At 38.8% G+C, this 22,180-nt stretch overlaps 1 protein-coding gene and 1 long non-coding RNA gene across 3 annotated transcripts in view; one reads left to right on the top strand and one right to left on the bottom strand.

Annotated features, from left to right (window-relative positions):
• Nucleotides 1–22,180, top strand: part of Cfap299 (cilia and flagella associated protein 299) — a 471,810-nt gene that overhangs the window by 133,538 nt on the left and 316,092 nt on the right. The window lies entirely within an intron of this gene.
• On the bottom strand, nt 1,914–13,907 carry LOC143439827 (uncharacterized). The gene is made up of 3 exons (XR_013107860.1): nt 13,696–13,907; nt 13,440–13,527; nt 1,914–2,531 (listed from the first exon to the last, which is right to left on the bottom strand). It is a non-coding gene; the product is annotated as an uncharacterized LOC143439827 (long non-coding RNA).

Genomic DNA, 22,180 nt, shown 5'->3' with positions numbered 1-22,180 from the left:
AGAGAGAGAGAAAGAGAGAGAGAGAGAGAGAGAGAGAGAGAGAGAGAGAGAGGGAGGGAGGGAGGGAGGGAGGGAGGGAGGGAGAAAGGAAGGAAGGAAGGAAGGAAGGAAGGAAGGAAGGAAGGAAGGAAGGAAGGAAGGAAGATAAACAAACTTCCCCAGGTACAGGGAATATCCTCCTGAAATCAAACAAGTTTGTCTTCATCTGTGTAACTTCACTGCAGAGAAAGCACTCAGTTGATATTTATTGAACGGATGTTGGCACAGTGACTTTAACATTGCAGGATAATTTATGTGTTTTAATTGGACTTTGGACTTTAAAAACATGATGACAACCTGTAATATGCCTAGACAATGAGATACAACGTAACATATGTGCAATATAACATATTGTGCATATGTGGAAGTCTACCACCTACATGTGTGATAGCAGATTGATCCTGGTGATGACCAGTGTTAAAAGCAGACAGTGCTAGGAAACAGTTTTTAATTGCGCCCAGTGACTCACAACACACGATTGTAGGATTGCCTCAAAATCTTGGACACATAAATGTATCTTGCATAAGAACTTGGTACCCATATAAGTCACAATATACCTGGGTCATCTATTTTACTTTTGGGCATAGAATTTTTTTTTTTGCAATTTATATTATGTTGGAAGCATAGTCAGTGTTGGAAAGGACAAAGAAGGCTATGAAATAATCTTTGCACATCTTTCTTTCCTACTCCATCAGTATTCTAGGCAAATACTATTAAAAAATTAGCTAGAGTCTGCAATAGATACTTGGAAGTAGCATAGGAAAATTCACAAAAACTTGAAGGTTTTTAGTTATTCTTTGTTCATTTAATACCTCTCTCACTCTCTCTCTGTGTATGTGTATGTGTGTGTGTGTATGACTGTGTGTGTGTGTGTGTGTGTGTGTGTTCTCTTATACTAAGATAGGGTCTTGCTATGTAGAAAGGCTGGCCTTGTATTTGCAGTCTACTTTGCTCAGCCTCAGAGTCCTGTGACTACAAGCGTGTTGCCACTAAGTCTGACATAAGTTGTTTTACTGAAGTGTGTATTACAACCAAGCAGAACTAAGTGTCCTGTGATTATAATAGCTAAAATAGTTTTATTGCTGAGCCATTTTGAACTCACTTTATATCTTTTGGGCACCAAAATATTGGCTCTACTGGCCAGGTATATATGATGGTGCCACTAGGTCCCAAGTTTGATCTACTGACAGTATGTTACTAAAGCCATGTTAGTTGAGACTGCTGGTCTTCTTATAAGGTCATCCAATCCTTCCCCTAATTCAACCACAGAGGTTTCCGACTTCAGTCGCATGGTTGAGTGTAAGCATCTGCATCTGTCTTAATCAGCTCCTGGCAGGGCTTCTCAGAGAACAGCCATGCTAGTCTTCTGTCTGTAAGCACACCATAGCATCAGTAATAGTATCAGGCCTCAGTGTCCCCATGAGATACATCCCAAGTTGAGCCAGTCAATGGACTACCTTCCTTCAGTCTCGTCTCCATTTTTGCCCCTGGAGTTCTTTTAGGCAGGAACAATTCTAGATTAAAAATTTTGACTGTGGATTGGTAACCCCAGCCCTCTACTTGACGCCTTGTCTATCTACTACTGTAGGTGGACTCTTTGAGTTCCTTCTCCCCAATGTTGGGCATTTTGGCTAAGGTCACCTCCATTGAGTCTTGAGAGTCTCTGACCTCCCAGGTCTCAGGGACTTTCTAGAGGGCTCCCTCACCCCTACCTTCAGAGACTGCTTATTTTCATTCACTCTTTTCTATCTCTGGGCTTCTCACCTGATTTCTCCCTACCTGATCTTGTTCCCCCTCCCCCCTTCCTCTCCCTCCTCTCACTCAGGTCCCTCCCTCCCTCCCTCTGTGTCCTGTGATTATTTTCTGCCCCCTTCTAAGTGGAATTGAAGCATCCTCACTTGGGCCTTTTTTGGTTGTTATATTTCTTAGGGTCTGTGGGGTGTATCCTAGGTATTCTGTATTTTTGGCTAATATCCGCATATCAGTGAGTATATAACATGAATGTCCCTCTGGGTTTGAGTTACCTCACTCAGGATGATATTTTCTAGTTCCATCCATTTGCCTGAAAAATTCATGATGTACTAACTTTTAATAGATGAATGGTATTCCATTGTGTAAATGAACCACATTTTCTGTATCCATTCTTTGATTGAGGAACATCTGGATTGTTTCCACCTCCTGACTATTATATGTGGGGAAGAAATCTCGCGGGCGGAGGGAGGGAGTCCGGCAGCAGAATCCCAGGGTGGTCCAGCATCAGGGTCCCGGGCGGGCTTCCCGCGGCGCCAGCGGAGGATCTCACATTCACGCAGCTGTCGGTGGGCGGGCCGGCGGCTGCATCGGCAAGGTTCCAGGGTTCCAAAAGCTGGGAATCGGGCGGAGAGACTATGGACATGTGGAGTCCGGTTTTCTAAAGCTTTTATTGTTCATAGCATGGTGAATGGACGCAAGTGGTACGCGCTTCCCCACTCCAAAAGCCAGGGGAGACCAATCTTATAGGGAAGGGAGAAAGGGGAGGGAATAACTTAATTAGCTACGCCCCTGGCCTTTTGATAATTCATTAATATTTAAATCTCTGGAGGTGGAGACTTGTTAGTCACGCCCTCTACCTGTGTCCTACGTGACTAAAGGTGGCAGGTTAAATGAAGTTACCTAGTCCAAGGCCCAACATCCCACCCTCTTTTCTTTCATAAAAAGAGGGGCGGCTCTGTATCATTTGTAGTCTGCAAGGTACAGTTTAATGAGAGATGTGGACCCTGTGGAGTAGTCTGGAATCTGGGAGCATGGGGAGATCAAACCCAGTGCTTTATCAAAGGGGCCTAGGAACAGAGCTGAACATCCTACCGTCCCTTAAAGGGTCTCCGGAGTTCAAAGCTCGTTCAACCAGGCTATGTCCAAACCATCTCTTCACGGCCCAACATCTCACCTTTTTTTAGTGAAAATTTGGATGAGGTGGTCAAAGAAAACACTATATATTCTATATTGTGATGTTCTTATTATGTGTGCTTTTGGAAATGAACATAAAAGGAAAGGTTGTGGTTTAACAGTGATGAGTGTTTATTTCAAATTTACAAGGGGACAGTTGTGCCTGGTAGTTTTATATCAGCTTAACACAAGAAATAGCCAATAGAGAGAAGGGAGTCTCAATTGAGAAAATACCTCTAAAATATCCATCTGTAGAGCACTTTCTTAATTAGTGATTGATGGGGTAGGTCGCAGCCCATTGTGGGTGGTGCTACTCCTTGACTGGTGGTTCTGTGTCTATTACAAGGTGAACCGAACAAGCAATGGGGAGCAAGCCAGAAGCAACACTCCTTCATGGCCTCTGCATCAGTTCTTGCCTCCAGGTTCCTGCCCTGTTTGAGTCCCTGACTTCTTTTACTGATAAAGCATGACTTACAAGTCTAAGATGAAACACCTCTCACTTCTCCAGGTTGCTTTGGGCACAGCCTTTCATCATAGCAATAGTAACCCTAAGTAGAACATATGCTTAGTGCCAGTGCTAGACTTGTTCAGCCCTAAGTGTTATATGCGTAGTGGCAGTAAGTCAGTGTGATTCTGTGCTGTTCTCTATCAGAGTGCTTTCTATGGACATGTTCTATGATACAACACAGTTATAGCTTACCTTCATCCCTGGAAGGATCCACTTCTTGTTTAAGGTTATTATTATTATTGTTTGTTTAACTTTTATTCTACTTTACCATGGAGATGGCTATGAATTCTCCTAATGTCATCATTAATCCTCCTCTGTAGTAGTTAAGCTGCACTGCAGTTGCATTAAATCATGTTCCTACAGCATGCACTTTAATCAGCTTTGCATATTGAAAGATATGTTTAAGTCTTTCTAATTAGTTATATGTGGGGGAACTGATAATAAATTCCATATATCATATAAAAGAAAAACTAGCTTACTGATAGTAAAAATGTTTATTTAAAAAAAAAAAAACCTTGGAATTGTGTGTTTATACACATTTCACCAAAATTTCCTGGCTTTTTAAAATTATAAGTTAATTACATTTAAAGTTATTCTACAAATGGTTTAGGGCAATGTATAGGAAACAAATGTAAATTAGAACAAGAAATATAAGGGATAAGGTAATAGAGAAGTCAGGAGCATAAAACATGAGTCCCCTAAGGCACAGAGTGCTAGACATGTGACCTGGGAGGTGCACATTTCTTTTTCACAGTAAAGAAAAGCATACAAGCAGAAAAGGAGAAGGAGATCTTTATCAACAAGACAATTACCCAAACATGTAGGTAAAATTTTAGTATTGCCTAAAAAACATGCATAGTAATATAATTAAGGAGTCCTTATGTGGTGCCATTTTTAAAGGGATGAGAAAGCCAAGATCAATGGAACGTGGAAAGCGCCTGATACCTGGCACTGTGTGGGGGGATTAACATTCCTCAAGAGATGCCAGGAGAGGACACTGGTAAATATACAACCTCAGTTACAGTGCAGACCCCAGGGTATTAGAGATTTCAGGATCATAGGACATCACCAAGGACAGTGACAAGTGTGAAATGGAGTCAACCTCAAGCCATGAGATAAGCTGTATATGCTGTATGTGGCAGAGCTGGAGAAGGAGAACTACCAAACCCTTCTCAGAGGCAGAAGACTATACAGTGAGGGAGACCCATGTTGGACATTAATATGCAGGACTTAGTTACATCGCAGGGTTTTGCTTTGAGATGATTGTTCCTCTGTGCCTCGATCTTTTTGTAATAAAGTTTGCAACTCGGTTTTATTTTACAGTATACCACAATTAAGTGACTTTGGATTTATAAAGACACGTTGAACTTTTAAATCTTTGGAATTTTTAAAGGCTGTTTTTTTGTTATTTTATACTGTGATATTAGGGGGAAAATGAAAGTTTTTGATATAAAAGTGATGTGTGTGAGTATCAAGTGGACAAAAAGTGTTGTTCTAAGTCCTAGTCAACTTTAATTGACAGCTTAACACACTTTACAGGCACCTGAGAAAAGGTGTCAGTTCTCAGTTGAAGAATTACCCAGTTTAGACTGGCCTGTGGGCAGCCGGCAGGGGGTTGTCTTGATAGTTAATGAAGTTGGAGGGTCAAGGCCACTGTGGGCAGCATCACCCTTGGGCAGGTAGTCTTGGGCTGGAGAAGAAAGCCTAATAAGAGCCTGTGAGTGAACAGGCAGAGGACATCCCTTCATCATTTCAGCTTTAAGTTTCTGCTTTTATTTCTACCCTGGCTTCCCTCAATGATGGATTGACTTAGAAGCACAAACCAATAAATAACATAAAATAAAATAAGATAGTTTCTCTCTAGGTCATGGCCTTTGGTCATGGTATTTGACATAGCAATGGAACTAGAACACATGACTGTTATATTTATGGATTTTACTTTAAAAAAGTACAACAATAATTTTGTTTTACTCTTATGCCATAATATTTGGCTACAATAAACATAAGAGAATAGTTTTGATTTTTTGATGTAATTAAAACCACCCATATGAAATCTTCTTGCTTAACAGATTTCAAGTATAGAGCACAATATTAATGGCTGCACATTTTGAATAGAATTAGAACATTTTAATTTTTTATGGAAGAAATTTTATACTCATTGAAATGACCAGCTTTCCTCTTACCCTACCTGCCAGGCTCCTGGAAAACCCCATTGTTTATTTTGCTCTAATATTTTTGGCTCTGCTAGTTATCATGTGACGTAGACTGATACAGTCATTTCTTTCTGTTGCTGGATACTTAGTACAGTACCCAAAACCAGTCATTTATGTTGCAGAATTTTTTAAAACACTGAAAAATATTCCATTATATTCCATGGACTACATATCCTTTGCCCATCCATTCATCAGTAGACTTTCAGGCTGTTTCTGCTTCTTAGCCTCTGTGAGTATGCTGTTTTGCCTGTGGTGGAATAGACATCTTCCCTAGCCCTATTTTCCATATCTGTGTTTTGGGGACTGGTTACATGGACCATGGAATCAGTAGATTATAGGGAAGCTCTTTTAATTGCTTGAAGAACTTTTGTACTGTTTCTCCACTGATGGGACCACTTTTAATTCCAACCAACAATGTACAAGTGTTTCAAATTCTACATATCCTCAACAAAACTTTTTTTTTTCAATTTAGAGGATGTTTATCTGTTTGTTTGTTTATGATTGGTGATCTGTTCTTGATTGTCAACAACTTGACCAACCACATCTGGAATTAACTAAAACACAAGAAGCTGGGTATACCTGGTAAAACATTCTATTTTCTTAATTAAGCCATGGAAGTGGGAATATCCATTTGGAATCCAGAGCTTTTGAGATGGAGTGATTAATTCATCTTTAAACTGGGCCACATCTTCTTGTGGCAGCTTATAGAAAAGCCATGGAAGAAAGAAGCTTGCTCACCTCGCCTACTTGTTCTTTCCTCTTGCTCTCCTCACTTCCTTCACTGGAGTTAGAGTCAATTTCTTCAGGATCCTGGTACACAGTGAAGACCAGCTGAAACATCTGCCTCATGGATTAAACAACTGAGGGGTTTTTGGATCTTCTCATGGTAGACAGACATTGCCAGACTAGCTAGATCATAGCCTGTAAGCCATTCTCATAAATTCCCTCTCATGCCCTTTCTATGTCAATCTCTCTCTCTCTCTCTCTCTCTCTCTCTCTCTCTCTCTCTCTCTCTCTCTGAATCTTGTTTATTTTTCATACCTCTGAAGGGTTGAGAAGTAAGAGATGGCTCATCTCCTCTAATCAGATGGTCCCCAAACTGATCTAGGAAAAGTCTCAGGCCGTTTGCTGTTTCTTTTGTCTTGTCTTCATTTTAACAACTAAGACCATCATCCTTTTTATTATTTATGGCTTAGATGATCTAGTACAGATAATTCACATAAATTAGTAAATTCCTGGTACCCACCTCTAGCTCCTGGTAAGAGACAGTTATCATTAACTGCTATGATTAACACCATTGGCTGCTAATCACAGATCTGTGCATAATTAGCATGGTATAGTGAAACGGTAGGAAAATCAAGTTTGAGTTCTGCATATTATTTACAAAAAACAGAAGGAAAACTTCAAAGTACCAAAGGCAACCACAGTAGATCTGATATAGTTGCTCAGAGGGCAGCTGCCAAAAGTGCAGAGGACCTCCCACAGGGAGAGAGCTGGGTGGATGGCTAAGGGCTTTGCCTTGCCTTTTGGATTCCATTACTTTAATGTCATGAGGCCAAGCATCTCAATACTATAAGTGTCTTAATTTATTGTATTTTTGTTGTGTCTTTTCCCACCTGACAGGTCTGAACCATATATACATTAGGTCCTATTGAATTTCTTGAAATCAATTGTCTTCTTCTGAAAAGCCTTTCTCCTGTGCTGCTGTAATCTGAGTGGAACAACCTTGCATGCATGTCTGCAGAACAGGATTTAAGAGCTCATTAGAAATATTAAATCTAGAGGCAAGCCCAGGTGCAGGACTTCTGGCTTCAACTACATTTGCATAATAGCAGCTGGATAATTGAAGCTGTCAGTGGGTGCCCAGCCAAACACAAAAGGTAAAACCACCACATTGAAGCCCGAGTTCCCAAATCTGTCTACCTCTTACTTTTTAAGACCTTGAATGAATGTTGTTAATGTTTATTAGTATACACAGGTGTAGAATTCCAAGATTCTATTTATAAATTCTTTGACTGGAATGTCCAGGTTTCTTCTCTTAATCTTATTTATTCAAGCTAGAAAAGAAGGTTTTGTCATTAAACCCCTTTCTTTTTTTCAGGGTGGGCACCTTTCAGAGTTTAATTATAGAAGAATTCTAAGGGTGGCAAAGTAAAGCCACTTAGTTTTCTGCCTCAGGGAAAATTTCACAGAGAATTGGAAGATTCTTTGCACTAAACACCAAGATGCAACCATTGCCCAAAGACTTGGAACCCTGGAAAGGACCAGAACTTAAAACCTACAATTTAGCAATACATATAAGAAGCTTTTTTTAATGCAAATCTGTCTTCAGTCTTCTGTATGTGTGCTTCAAGGAAGTTTAGCACAGAGTTCTTTACAAAACAAAATGCCCAAGAAACTCCATAGTGAAATGTAGAACCGATGTCCATTAAGGTATCACATAAAATGATACTGTGAAAGGCATCCTAAAATCTGTGAGCAGCAGGTTCTGGTTTTCTCAAGAAATAAACACATTGCATGATGTTATATATTATATATATGTATGTTTATATATATGCATATATATAATGGATATATAATTATGCATAAAAAATATATAGGATTATGATGGTGATCCAGTGCAATTCTTAGAAAGGAAGTACTATGATCATAAGACTATAATCCTATGATTTAATATAGTCATATTCCATGAATAATCAAAGGATACCAATATGCTTAATTCTAGTTTTATAACATTATTGAAACAATACCACAAAAACCCAAAACAGTAAGTGAAAATTTTTTCTAAAGGATGGGGATGGGATATCTTATTTTCCTCCTCTTTCCTCTTCTTTCCTCTTCTTCCCTGCCTCTCCTCCCCTCTCCCCCCGCCCTCCATATAGAGTTCAAAGGAGGACACAAGGTGTCATATCCTGCTGTTCCCTGACTCACTCCCTCAAGGTCTCTCTCTTTTGGCCAGTGAGCACCCATGAATCTATCTGTCCCTGTCTCCCAAAGCTGTGGTCACAGGCATGCTAGCTGTGGGAATGTTACCTAGATCTTGGGGACTTGAATTGCCTTCTTGAGGCTTACACAGCAGGCGCTTTTACTCTCTAAGGCAGTTCCCAGCTCTACATATTTTTATTTATTTCTGTTTATAAAACTTTCAAGAAATTGAAGGGGTTAATGTTATAATACTGGGAATGATGAATGAAATACTTTAGAAATAGCTGTTTTATTTTTTTTTTACACAAATGCAATGTTTATATTATACATTTGTTAAGATTTAGAAAATTCCCATAATCTTGTGTAAGGTTTTTACCTGGAAGATGATATCTCAAAGTCTAGCTTCAGTTGTTTGGTACAAGCTATTGAATCCGTGAATCCTAGAGTGTCTTGGGTAAGCGCAAGGAGAATAGGCTTCTTCCCAAGCTGTTAATCTAGTATGAACGACCAATTCCCAAAGTTTGATCACGGCTGATTTTTTTGGCTTTTTTTTTTTTTTTTTTCTGATTTCTGGGAGCTTCTTAAGATGTTCCAACAAATTCTATGTATGCTTTTCCTACACAGACTGCATTCTGTTGTTTGCAACTAAATGTATTAAGTTAGGAAGTGGTATTTAAAGATTTAAAGTTTTCCCAAATTGGAAAAACAAAACAATAAAACGAAAACAAAACCACCACCACCACCACCACCACCACCAAAAAAAAAGGATACAACCCCAACTAGTTGAAAATCAATGGACAGAAGCTGCTGACCCCTGTGGTTGAATTAGGGAAAGGCTGAAAGAAGCTGAGGAGGAGGGTGACTCTGTAGGAGAACCAGCAGTTTTAATTAATCTGCCCCCCCCCCCCCCCATCTCTCAAACACTGAACCACCAAAAAGGCAGCATACAGCAGCTGATATAAGGCTCTCAACACATATACAGCAAAGGACTGCCAGGTCTGTGTTCAATCAGAGATTATGCACCTAACCCTCAAGAGACTGGAGGCCCCAGGGAATTTAGAGGTCAGGTGGGGTGAGGGGTGGGGGGATGGGGACAGCCTTGTGGAGACAGGGGTTTGGGTTGGAGGTATTGGATGTGGAACAGTCTGAGGGTAGATGAGGCAGGGAATAAAATCTGGACTGTAAAAAAATAAATAAATAACAACAACAAAAAAATTAGAGCCAGGCAGTGGTGGCGCACGCCTTTACTCCCAGCAATTGGGAGGCAGAGGCAGGTGAATTTCTGAGTTCAAGGTCAGCCTGGTCTACAGAGTGAGTTCCAGAAGAGCCAGGGCTATACAGAGAAACCCTGTCTCGAAACCCTCACCCCCCCCCCCAGAAATTAAATAAATACATAAATAAATAATCTTAATTATGAATATTAATTAAATATCTGCATTTAGGCAGAAGTAGCTGCTTTTCAAACAAACAAACAAACAAACAAACAGATAAATAAAATGAAGAATTGTAAGTGGGAGCTGGTGAGATTGTTCAGGGGATGAAGTGCTTGTCATACAAGGCTAACCTTCTGAATTTGAGCCCTGGTACCCACATAAAGGTGGAAGGAGAATGCAACCTCCAAGGAGTTGTCCTCTGACCTCCACATAGTGTGCCAAGGCATGTACACACACACACACACACACACACACACACACACACACACACGCTATTAGGAATAGTTTAAATAATATATTATCCAGTTGTTTCTAATACCCCCCACCCCCCAGCAATAACATAAAACAGTGGTGAGCATCGAAGGTAACTTGTAACCTTCCAATACAAATGTAGACTCCCAAGACTATATTTGCAGCACAGTGTCTCAGAGATAAAAGACTCTTTTTGCAGAAGAATTTAGCTAGACACTCAAATAAAGCCTGTGTGCAGAGAGTGGGAAGACAGTGGCCAAATACCAGCTTATGTGGGATACACTCAGCAAGCCACTTAGAATCTTCCTGTTCCCACAGGAGGGACAAAGCATCCATTCTGTCTGTATGCCGGCTCAGTGTTCGTATTTAGAAGTAGATGTCATACGGTTTAAAGTATGAGGGCAATGAAGCCATGCCCTTCACCAAATGGCACCAAGTGAGTGTCCTCGTGGCATACAGTAAACCTTTGGAATGAGTAGCAGGAAGGATGGAACAAGGCCTTCCTGCTTGTACTCAATGTCGTCTGCCCCTTTGGTAATCATCAGAGCTTCCAACCACATAGAAGGGTCAGGAAGCCAGCACTTCATTCCTGCTCTGATCTCTCTCGTAGTCAAATTAAAACCTCGCTACCAAAGAGAAATTTGTTTCCACAAAGACGTTTTGTAATATAGCTTGCCTTTTTCGAGAAATATGCTGGACATATTATTTCATACGATTTAGACATAATATTAACAGAAAATAAATATTTCACGTGATAATACACAGCCAGATTGTGAGAGATGTTATACACGTCGTTTCCCCGGCTCCCTCTCTCTCTTTTAGCATTACAACAATGCAGTTTCTCTGTTTATATGTATTTCGTATAAACATGGTTAATCTTATTTGAATTCTTTGCTTCCACATTGCTTCATTGTGGTTGGTAATTCTGACCAATATAAGGATGAAACATTTCTTCAAAGAAACAGATGGGTTACTTCAATCAAAGTTGTAAATGTGTTGGCATTGCATGTTAGCTAAAGAACCATGAAGTAGTTTGGTGTAGTGTTAGGCACCATTTTTGCTAGGCATACTTGGAACTGAGTCTACCTCACAGCCATTTTGGAAATGTTGCTTTAAGAGTCCTAGTGTCCCTTGTCTCCCAGTGTGCCTATGATTCTATTAGGACAGGACCTACATGGAATCAATAAGCATCTGTAATGCTTATTGCAGTAACTGACACAGTAAGTTCTTTATATAAAATTCATTACATTTCCCAACAAATATTGAAATGCCCTACAATTCAATGTGTGTGCAGTTAAGCAAGATAAAATTCTTGCTTTTACTAGATTTAATTTAGGCTAATAGATATTTAATAATAAAAATACAGAAATTAGTACATAAGAAAAAATAAAGCAATTGCTAGAGTTTATGGGAACACCAGTGTGTCATGAGATGGGAATTATTTGCCCTTTATCATGGTGCTCGACTGTGGCTGAGCCACAGCCACGGACAGATAGGAAATCAAGGACAGATGGTGTATCCATAGGCAGAGTCAGAAAGTGCATAAAGCACAAACCAGCTTCTAAAATGTCTGTCTTCATGAGTAATTACGAACTTGCAAGACTGGAAGGTCGGGTCCTGTGGACCACTCTGCTTCTCTCTTCCCAGAGAGCCTATGGGGGTTTTTCTATATCCCCTCTCTCTGTGAGTCTGTGAGCCTATGGAGGGTCTTTCATGTTCCCTCTCTCCTCTGTGAGTCTGTGAGCCTCGGGGGTAGGAGTCTACTACTTTGTTTGATTTGTTTGCCAACTGGCATTACTCTCTTCTATGGAAAAGCTTGTAGCCCCAGCCTGTGGCACTCTGTTCACTCTTTCCTCTGAAATTCCACAATGGTGTACTACTCGACCTGACGTGGAATGGTGGCTACCAAGGGTTCTCTGAGACATGCAATTCTATAAATGGGACTTAGAGGGAGAGGGGGGGAGAGAGAGAGAGAGAGAGAGAGAGAGAGAGAGAGAGAGAGGAAGAAGGAGGAAGAGGAGGGGAGGAAGAAGGCAGAGGAAAAAGGAGAAGAAAGAAAAGGGTGGGAAAGAATTCTGAACATTATTTCTACCAAGAAAACAGCTTATAGGGAAAGTTGTTGGAAGTTACTACATATTTTAGAACTGTTATTAGTCATAGTCAATACAAGTTTATGGTTTTATATTTTATTCTACATTAACATTTTAAAGAGGATTAACTTACACAGCAGCTCCACACATTCACAGTCACACAGGCGCATGCACGCGAACACACACATACTTAGTGGGTTCTGGCTTCGCTGCGGAGAGTCACTCAAGGAGTTGAATGGGAGACACAAGCTAAAAGGCTGCTGGAGTCTAACAGAAATGATGTGTGGGCCTTGCATTTACAATAGTAGCAAAGATAGAGGAAACAAACGGTTTCCACACAGTATTATGTAAATAGAGACTGCTTCCCCAGGACTTGGTGAAAGCAAAGAGATTATAAGCTTTGATTATAAGCTTTATAATGGTGTCTCTAAGAGTAGTCTTGGAACATATATGTTAATGGACACGTTTTGAAAATATAAAAAGCAATTCTATAATCAAAATTCTAAAGCACAGCTTAAATAAAATCAAGGCAAAGTTTTTCAGCATCTTTAACTTGCTAGCGTTCACTATAGACTCCGGAAGCATGAATGTGAAATTATAGTATTTTTACACTTTTAGTGGGCTTCTCACAGTCTCAATTCAAATAGTTTATCAGATCACTAGATAATTGGTCAGCTTTTATATTATATTCAGTTTCTGTGTGAGTTATGACAATAATTATCATATATAATCATAGAAATAAATGTCGGGTCTACTTTTCCTACAGTACTGCTCAAGTCAGCCCAATGCTGTAGTTCTTTGATCTATTCAAAAATCATTTGGTGAGCTCTTAATCTGTACTGTCTGCATATGAGATGATCAATCAAGCACCACAATAAGGTTAGACCTAGCATGCATAATATATATTGACTGGAATTATGTTCAGAATCCTCTCTGTGGCCTGGTTGAATTTGCTGAACCCAAATCACCATATTTAACTCTTTAATTCCTCTTTTCTACATTTACTATACCATTGTTTATGTATGCTTGGGTTGATTTGATAGGAGCAACTTACACATGTTGAGAAGTTGGTCAGGTCTCTGTGCTCAGATGCCTGTATCCCTCGGCTTAGGCTTAGGAGTCATCTTCTCCCACTGTTGCTTCTGAAACGATGCCACAGCTTGAGCCCAGTTCTGCTTTTTCCCCCCATCTCCCTTCTTCTTATCTTAATATTCATATTTTCATAAATTCCCATATTATTCAGGGAGACACTAACTGTATAAGAAATACCAAAATTTTAAAGATGCAACCAAACACATATGCATTCTTACCAACACATAAATGTCCAAATATGAGATGAGATGTGAAGAACAAATCCTGCCTTTTCGCTTACCACAGACTCTGATATGAACACACGGTAAATACTCTCAGGAACATTGCCTTTCCTTTTTCTAGAAGCATCGGCTTTAGTATAAAGCTAATTAGATAACAAAACCTTAAAAACTATATTATTAATGCTGGCTAAGGGGCATGAGCCCTACGGCTGGTAGCTCTGTTCACTGTGTGAAGGATTCCTGCTAATATTTGATCAGGTGTGGACTCTTAGTGTAAGGCAAACCCCTTTAACCACAGAAACTTCAGCTGAAGTGTACAAACAACAGTAATACTTTTTGTGATCACGTACCTCATAGAGTAGAGTTTCAGATCTCAGATCGTAAGCGCAGTTTTTACTATTACCTGTTTATTTTACTAAACAATAAAATACGTGGTATTAAGGCCCGTATAAAGTCATTTCCTGAAAATCAGATTATATAGGTTATAATAAAAATTTTACAGTAAAGTTTTTGACTGACAGCATGCTAAAAATGTCAAGAAAAATAACATTAAAACCATGCTTTAAAAATGATTTCCTAATCCATTTATTTATTTTAAAGGATCACACATTTCCGCTCTTTAATTGAAAAATAAAATATATAACGAGAAGATAGAGAATACATAACTAAAATATATTTATTACATTGACATATACATCGATATTCCTAACTCATCTATGTTTTAAGTTTAAATAATTAGCCACAGAAATTACCAATTATAGAAACAACATTGCACTGCAAAAATTAACTAAGTTTTTTCTCCCATGGAGCGCATTTGTATGTATGGCATTTACAATGATATAGCTAAGATTTCTTCTTAGGTCTTATGCTTGTATTTTGTATATGAGTAATGTAGGTGACCATTAATATTTTCAAATCATTTATTTGGTTAAGATACAAATTATTTTTTATCTATCAAAAAGTATTTAGATACAAATAGTCAAAGGATAGAAACTAGGTTTCTTTCTTGATACAGCCTAAGAATTAAATTCTGCATGGAGTGTCATTTAGCAAATAGTACCATACATCACTGTTTTAACTCAGAAATACTGTGCTACTAAAGTGAGTTTACATACATATTCATAAATTTAACAGACCCTGATTTTACCAAAGAGAAGATAGCTCTAAAATGTCCTGTAGAGACTTGATGCCCCAGGGAAGGGAGATCCCTGGGGTGGGGCACCCACTCAGAGATGAAGGAGAGGGGTATGGGGGAAAGAACTCTTCGAGGGGGGACAGGGAGGAAGGCACAACGTTTGGGATGTAAATAAAGAAATAATAATAACATTTTCACTATTCATATTAATTAATTTCTAGAAAGCAAACATGGAAAAAATAAATAAGAAAATAGTCCTTCCATCGTCCTGATCATTAAATATTTTCATGGTACAGATATGACTGTGTATCTCACTCTGACAAAACCAGATGAAATTCTTAATTAGAATAGCAAGAGCTGTAATGTTCTTTATTGGAAATCAGTGGTTCATTTTATTATCTAGATTTCTTCTAATACATCACCTGAGTGTTTGAATGGCACAGAATATTGTAAAACCTGTAGAGACAAGAAACATTAATGAAACAGAAAAATACTTTGTTAATATTAAAGGCAACTTTCCAGAGAGTTAAACAAAACTTGAACAAGTTTACTATTGAACCCAGTAGTTATAAAGTATATGAGAATGTATAGCTAGTTATGATGGATAAGGCCATATGTCTAAAATTAGAAGTTGATTAAAACAAAATGTAACCTTATATATTTTTCCTTATCACATGGGAAGAGAACTTATTTGGTCCAGCCATAAGAAAAAAAAATATATTTATAGCTGAAAAGATATTTTATTATGTATAATTAGACATCTGTTTTTGTTATTTCTCTGCAATACACATCTAAGCCTTAAAAGTCTATTTTAAAGCCTCAGAACTTCAGAAAGGGCTACTTAGTGTCATCTGAGATAGCTATAGCTGTGACTAGAGGTGCACTTCAAAGATGGCATTTTCATTCACATTGTGGTGACTAACTACTTTGACTAATGGCCAGTCTAGCTTTCTCTCCATATGCCAACTCATTCACCTGAGATTTTCTATATGGTGTGGGGGTTTCATAGCATGATAGGTTCAATATGGTTGTCTCTTTATTATGTATGTGAACTGAAAATAAAAACCATGATCGGTATTTTTTTCCCTGTATTTCATTGTGGGACATTATCAGATTCAAGGAGGTGGAGAGGGAAGGATATATTTGACGACATATAATGGCATTATCATGGTTCATAAATCCCAAATCTAAAGAGTGCTTATTTGCTGAGAAGCAGTGTTTATCTTAGCAAATAACTGGAATCAGTCAAATCAGTTATCAGTAGTGAAGACGGTGAATGGTGGTTTTCTAAGGATGGAGTCTTATGCAGCTGAAGGAGGTAGGTGATGGAGGGATGTCCTAGCAAGAGCAAGTTAGGTCATTGCAGTATTCCTTTGAAGTAAATATTGGACCTGTGGTCTTTTCCTGTTTCTCCTGTATATCCTGGCCAGCATGAAGTAAACCTATTTTTATCTTCCACATGACACCAATCATCATATATGATGTTACCACAGGCCAGTGGTACCAACCAACCATGAGAAGCATCAGTGGAACCATCCAACTCAGAGATAGCAGTGAAGGCTTCCAATGACGAGATGCACCAATGGATTCTCCCAACAACTGGAGAGATATTATTAGAGTCATTCAACTACTAGATGGATAGTACCAGTATAGTGAACCCATGCAACTATAAGAGACATCTTCTGAAACTAGAGGCCCAAATAAACTCCTCCACCTTTTCAGTCACTTATCTTAGATGTTTTGTTCCAGTAGTGAGAAGCTGTCTCACACAATAACTGTAAAGAAAAGACCTTTTCCAACCCGAAAGAGCTTTAAAAGTCTTCTGACCATTCACTAGAGGATGTACTCTTTGGCAAAACGATCTGCAAAAATTCTGACACTGTTTTCAATAAGTGCATTCTCTTTGGAAACATTGGCAGTTTTATTTTGAGATTATATTTGTGGTAAATCGTTGAGTTGCTCTGTTGATATCTGTGGACTTCAGGACCTTGCTACTTAGGGAAGGAGGCTGTGGTTGTCATAAGAGGGCATCTCACATAGAGAGTATAGCTGCCTCCTTAGCCCATTAGATCCTGAAACCCACAGTGTGTTTGCAGGGAGGCCACAGCTTCCACAGGTCTCTGTATCTCGTGGCTGGGTGCAGTGGGATGTGCTATTACCCTCTTGTTGGGAGCACCTACTCTTCATTGCCTTTCTTGTCTGTGTTTGGCTGAAGATCTACGTGACTTTGCTGAAGATTCTGTGGCACGTTGCCATGTCTGTCTTTATCTGTCTCTAGCCCTCCCTTTTGTTTGTTGAGACATGGGCTCAGGATGAAGACTTTGAAGGCCTTGAACTCCCCACCTTCCTGCCTCAAGGCTCCTAGCTGGGTGGTGACAGGCATTTGACACAGTGCCCAGTTCTACTTCTGATCTTGTCTTGTCTCACTCTGTGACTTGGAGGAAGATGCCAGATTTACATCCCAATGCTGCAATTTTAATGTCATAAGAACATTTTCCATTTTTATGTTTTATTACCATATATCAATTTTACAAAATGATGGATTATGCTATGACATCTTCCTAATGTGTACAATGTTCTTTGATTACTCTTACCCCTGAATTAGTATTCTCTCGTCATTCCATATCATTCTTCATGTTCCATTGTCTGAAAATATTTTTTATTAAAGTAACAGATTAAAAGAACATCATGGAGCAAGCTTTGTTTTAAAAACATTACTAGAATGTATTATGCATAAAATGAATGTCATGGCATTTTCATATATGTACATAATGTTCTTTGATCATTTCACTCCTTTTATGCACCGTCTCTCTCCTACTCTTATTAACCCCATACCTCTCCCAACTAAGCAGCCTTTTAATTTTATAACTTTTCTGCTTTCTTTTGTAGCCTATTAAGCTTAATTAGGCCACTTTGCAGGAGCTTGGGAACCTTTTCAGTTGATATACCACTGAAGAAAATGTCCCTTCTTCCCCCATTAATTGCGGTAGGGGTGGCCCCCAAACCCTCCCTTTCCCCAACAGACAGTAGAAGGACCAGTCTTGCATAGGTGATCACAGCTACTGTGAGTTGATGAAAGTTTTACCCCAGATCCGTGGATCTTAAGACTCCTGCTTGGGTTTCTCAGTGAAGAGAAACAGCTGTGTGGCCTGCACGTTAACGCCCCTCGTCTCCCCGTGTGTCTTGCCGTTTACTGATTCTCTGAGATGTCAGTAGCTGCCATGGTCATTTGATTACGCCTATACTGAAAGGCATAGGAAAAAGAGGCATTTTTCTTTCTTCCCAGTGGAAAGTTGAATCTTTTTATTTATTACCAATAAATGAATCTAAAAATTATTAGGGTATGGAATTTATGCTTTCTAGATACTAGATGAAGGTCACAGTCCATATTATAACAATTGTGATACAACTCTTAAAGAACATTATTTTAACTATATTATATAAAAAGGAAAGCTAGCAACAGTACTTTTAAAAAAAAGAGCAACAACAAAAAGTCAAGAAATTTATCTCATTTGCTTTCTTTACTCTGCTTCCTTTAAGTCTTTAAAAAAAAAACAAAATAAAAAACAAAAAAAAAAAACAGTCCTTCAGAGACCAAAGGTCTATTTCTTTTTCTTAAACTAATATTCAAAGAGTAATTGAAAATTATTTTTTCTTATATGCAATTTTGGATTAAAACACTATTTCAATATAAATATACTGAATATGTATATTAATGTATTATTTGACACACATATATGTATGCATGTAAAAATTACTTAAGTTCTAGTAAAATAAAGCAGAAATTTTCAGTTATGCATATGGAAAATATATCTTACAGTGTTTACAAAGTTCACAGAGTTTCAATATAATGTAAACAAGAATCTATGAAATGTAATATACATTTTTATTTAGGCAGTGAAAGTCTCATCTTTAAAATGTTATTGCATTTGTTTTTTAATAAACTTATTATTTTCTAATGCAACAAATAACTTGGAAACTTTCAAGGAAGGGATGTTGATATAAAAAATATATTTTTAACCTCTGAGCTATTTCTCTGCAAGATATGCTGGGACAGTGGTGGTTCAGAGCTTGTGGGAGTGGCCATCCCACGGCTGGTCTAACTTGAAGCCCAAAGCACAAGAGGGAGCCTATGCCTGACTTTGCCTGGATGACTAGGAACTGGAAGCTCAGAGACCTAGGGTAGAAACAAAAGAAAATGAAGTCAATGAAATGATTCCTAATGCTATTTGCTTATGCATAGACTGGTGCCTAACCCAGTTGTCATCAGAGAGGTTTCCTCGAATGAAAATGGAGGAAATGCAGCTGATCTGAGCAAATGCAGAGACCCACAGCCAAACATTAGGTGGAGCTTGAGGAACACTGAGGGAAAAGGGGAGGAAGGATTGTAGAAGCTAGAGGGCTGAGGACACTAGGAAAACACATCACACAAAATCAAATAAGCAGGGCTCACAGGGACTCACAGAGACTGAGGTGGCAGTCATTACCACATGGGTCTGTTAGGTCCTCTGCTTATATGCTTTGGTTCTTTAGCTTGGAATGTTTGTAGGACTCTGCACAGTGGGAGTGAGGATGTCTCTAACTATTTTGCTTGCTCTTGGTACCATTTTCCTCGTACTAGGTTACCTTGTCCAGCCTTGACACGAGGGTTTCTGCCTAGTTTTACTGGATCTTGTCATGCTGTGTTAATATTCCTGAGGGTTGGGAAAATGCTCCTTTCTAAAAGGAAAGTGAAAAGCAGTGGATCTTGAGAAAGTCAAGGTATGGTGGTTATCGGGAGGAGCCAAGGAAGGGGAAACTGTGATCAGGATGTGTTGTTTGCAGAAGAGTAAACAAAAGGATAAAATAAAAAAACCCAAACAGATTGAAGTTTAATTTTTTAAGATTTCTTTTTATTTCTCACATAATATATTTTGATTATATTCTTCTTTCTCAACTCCATATACTCCCAACATCCCTACCCACACAACTTCACAACTTTCTCTCTGTCTCTCTGTCTCTCTGTCTCTCTGCCTCTCTGTCTCTGTCTCTGTCTCTGTCTCTGTCTCTCTCTGACTCTCTCTCAAAAATCAAAACAAAGATAACATCACTCCAACTTCTTAACATTTTCCAGACAGGAACAGTAATGTCTCTTTCCTATGGCTTGCTTCTGTGTTTCTACCATCCCACATGTTCTCTTATAACCTTGTTTGTGGGCATAATGTTATTGGACACTCTGAATGATTATTCTTGTATTATTCAAATGCTGATTTCTCTGTGCCCATATCTGGTTGCAATCTGGACATGGCATTGTAATCTTATTCTAAGAATTTCCCCTCTCAGTGTTGTGTAAACATTGTTCCCCATTTATTCTCTGATTTTTCAATAAAAGCCCGTGACAGAGCAGCTGAAAGAATAGGACTGAACTCCCATTCCAGCCAGAGGAGGGGAGGGGAGGGGAAAGGGGGAGAGAGAGAGAGAGAGAAGAAGAAGAAGAAGAAGAAGAAGAAGAAGAAGAAGAAGAAGAAGAAGAAGAAGAAGAAGAAGAGGAGGAGGAGGAGGAGGAGGAGGAGGAGGAGGAGGAGGAGGAGGAGGAGGAGGAGGAGGAGGAAGAGGAGGAAGAGGAGGAAGAGGAGGAAGAGGAGGAAGAGGAGGAGGTCACCATGTGGAGAGGGTCCAAGGGACACCATGAGAACACACATGGAGTAGAGAGAGTGAGATCAATACTGAAAGTGCAGGTATCTTGGGGATTTGGGCTGGGAGGTAGCCATATTAGCTCAAGGATTAGAACTGATTAATAACTGCTTAGATATTGTGCCATAAAGCTTGATTACATAAATCTTATTGTCTCTGTCTCGTTTATTTGGGAGCTAGCTAGGATAAAGGAAAACATTACTTATAAAGTTGCAGTAAGACTTCTGGTATCCTCTTTTTTTCTCTGTCTTAAACCCTTTCCACGCTCAGTTTCCTACCGAGTTTCTGACAGTAACAAAGCAGACTCACATGACTGGGCATTTTGCACACAACACATACATCTCTAAATTACGGATAGTAATTGTGCATGTAGATATCTATAATTAGTTGTAGTATATATTTTTATGACATAAGAACAATAACAAAGTCCTGGGGTCTCAGCCATGGAAGGCCCAGCTTTTCAAATGGGTCCTGAAATCCAAACTCAGGTCCTCAAGCTGACCAATCAGTTCACTTCTCCACCATTTGCCTCTCACTCCCGAGTTAGCTAACTGAAGAAAAGATGATATGAAGTTTCTACCGTGTACTTTCACTCATCTATTGTTTTAAAATTACTCTCTACTAAATTTTAAGAAACTAAAGTATAGAGAGGTTTGATTATATATTTAAGTAAGTGCTATCCAGTTAAAAATATTAAATGCAGGGCATGTCATAGTTCACTGGCTTAAAAACAATCAAACCTCCTCTGGGACAAGTAGTAAATCACAGTCCCAGTTAGACTGGAATGATTATTGTGCCTAAGCTTCCATGTAGACCTCAAGGTTAATTCTGTATACCTCAGCCCTTCTCCCCTGCAATTTAACTATTTCTTCCAATGGACTCTTTGTTTCTATTGCATACAAGAAAGGGGATTACATTGTACCAGAGCCATACTTAGTGAGATGCAGGTTTAAAGCTGAATGCCAACTGATGATAACCAAGTTACCCAACCTCACTGAGTCTCATGTCGTCTGATAGAAAAAGACGTATGTCTTCCTTAAGTCTTAGTTTGTGAATACCTGATAGTGATTGGAACAGTATTCAACAGCTAAAAATGCTCCTATTCTAATAGATTAATCACCAGATCTGATTTCATAATTTTTAGAACCTTAGTATGGACATACATCTTAATGGTTGGTCTAAGTTTGCTTATTATAAACACTCCAAATTTGACATTTAAAATCGTAAGACAGCTAAAAAAGTCACACTCCCTAAAACTATTTAAGCAATTAACTCTCCAAAACAAGCTTCTTTATTTTTCCATATCTGTCCCTTTTGTTATTTATTCTTCTTCAAGTGCTAATTCCATGTGTATGTGTGATATGATATGTAAACAACGTTTAAACCTTATAACCAGTAGCCTTGTTGTTGAGGATTACAAATAGGTTTATAGTCATTCATGCCAGATTATATAAATGCCTTTAGCTAATGATTAAACACAGTTGGTAAAAATTAACTCATCTGCATATAACTTTCAGCCCTTTTGAACGTGCAGTGGCGTGTAAACAGAAATGAGGTATTTGCCTTTATAAATCTCAACCCTATGGTTTTGTAACATACCCACTTCTTGAGGAAGTAAATTCTTTTGTAATATTTATTTAAGCAAAGTTTCTCAGGTCACTGACTGTTTAAAAA

This window comes from Arvicanthis niloticus, chromosome 27 (assembly GCF_011762505.2).
Source record: "Arvicanthis niloticus isolate mArvNil1 chromosome 27, mArvNil1.pat.X, whole genome shotgun sequence".
Taxonomy (NCBI): Eukaryota; Metazoa; Chordata; class Mammalia; order Rodentia; family Muridae; genus Arvicanthis; species Arvicanthis niloticus.
Note: the sequence above shows the minus strand (reverse complement) of the source record. Positions and strands in the feature narration are given on the sequence as shown.